We start from the raw sequence: 1,841 nt of genomic DNA, 5'->3' as shown, positions 1-1,841 counted from the left end.
ATGTGAACCAGAATATTGGGATACTTAATATAACAAATATTGGATGATATAGATATATTTCATTTGTGCGTTGTTTTTTCGTATTTTTGTATATGCATATAGGCTATATTAGTATTAAGGAATTAGAGTGAAAATAAACTTTGTCTTGGATTTCACTGCCGATTGTTCCTTTATGCACAATGCGACAATTTTCTTGCATTTTCTTAAAGCACTGTGTATTTCCCTGTAGACTTGAAGGTGAGATACTTAATTTTTCAAAATTCTCGCCATTTTAAGGTTTCTTCAAGAAAACCTATGTGTTCTTTGTCGGGAGTACGTCATCGTTTACTATCATTTACATACACAAATAATTAATCAGTAAGCATTCCAGTACACAGCATAGGACAAATAATATTGATTTTCAACTAAACGCTTTCGTAACCTTACATGGCCTCGATGGCGCAGTAGGCAGCGCGTCAGTCTCATAATCTGAAGGTCGTGAGTTCGAGCCTCACTCGGGGCATTCTTTTCATAGCAGGTACCATGTATGATGGACGATGGCCAAATCATGATCCAGGTGAAAGTATACTCCCAATTCTCCTGAATATGCATACCAATCTTCAAAAATAATGGCATCTGCTACTTTTCATTCGAGAAACTGATCTTTGAGGCATATATGCATCAATGCAGAAACCATTTCCATGTCGAAAATCAAACCTGAGCCACGTAGTCCATATGGAATTATATATAAACGATCCTATAATATATAACCTGTATGTATCATCATCATCAGCCTATGTCATTCTACTGCAAGACATAGGCCTATCCCAATCTTTTCCAGTAATTGTGATCTTGTATCCTTTTTTGCAGTTTCGGTATGCGAATTTCGCTCTTTCATCACGCCATCTTGTCATTGGTGTTGCCCTTGGCCTCTTCATACCATCTATTCCTCATTCTGTTTACTTTATCCACCTGCCCATTGTCACATTTTTTTCCAAATATGGTCTCTACTTTTGTCTGTTCCCTAATCCATGTTGCTCTTTTTCTGTCTCTCAGGCGAACTCCTCTCATGAGCTTTTTCATGCCTCTCTGAGCACTTACTAATTTCCTCTCAAGTTATTTGGTCGTAGACCATGTTTCTGATCTGATACTATTAGACATAATTGCAGAGAGCCTAGTAATATATTAGTGTGTGTGTTGCCTAGCCTAATTCGTTGTTTTATATCAGGATACATTCTATCCCTTGTTCGCCCAAGCATTATATATGTGCTCGTTTACTGCCTCTAGCATCTTGACCTGTACTTATATTTGTTCAGCTGGGGCTCGGCTGTTGAACATGACTAGTCTTTTCCTGTTCATTTTAAGCCCCACCTTCACAGACTCTCCCTACTCAAAACGCTTAATAATTGTTGTAGCTCATTTGTTAACTCCCCGAAAAGAACAATGTCAGCTGGAAATCTTGGAATATTTCAGTGTTCATCCCCAATTTAATATCTTTCTCTTTCCAATCTAGTTTCTTGAATATTTCCTCTAGGTATTTGCATGGAATTATATGATCACTGTCCCATCTCTGCATCTAGACTTTAATAATCTACAGTAGATCTCCTCTACTTCTTGTTTACAAATTGTTTCTAGTACTGACGCTATCTGAATCGAGTGGAATGCTTTTTCTTAATCAACGAATGGCCTTCATAAAATATTCCCTTTTTTACCGTTGCTTTGACTTTTTTTTTTTTTTTTGTTAAGATTGGTTAGTTTTTCTGCCACAGTCTCTCCTGCATCTTGAATATGATCTTCACTAATGTCATCTTTTCCTTTTCGTGCCCCTTTTATTTCCTCTACCGTAATGTTTAGGACGCCCC

General features: G+C 37.3%; 1 non-coding gene across 1 annotated transcript; it reads left to right on the top strand.

Moving 5' to 3' along the window:
* The first annotated feature begins 429 nt into the window (after positions 1-429).
* TRNAM-CAU (transfer RNA methionine (anticodon CAU)) lies at positions 430-502 on the top strand. The gene has a single exon. It is a non-coding gene; the product is annotated as a tRNA-Met (tRNA).
* Positions 503-1,841: the final 1,339 nt, after the last annotated feature.

The sequence above is a fragment of the Penaeus japonicus genome, unplaced genomic scaffold, assembly GCF_977035675.1.
Source record: "Penaeus japonicus unplaced genomic scaffold, GWHDUDI00000001_assembly GWHDUDI00000001, whole genome shotgun sequence".
In the NCBI taxonomy this organism is placed as follows: domain Eukaryota; kingdom Metazoa; phylum Arthropoda; class Malacostraca; order Decapoda; family Penaeidae; genus Penaeus; species Penaeus japonicus.
This window is presented reverse-complemented; position numbering and strand designations above follow the sequence as displayed.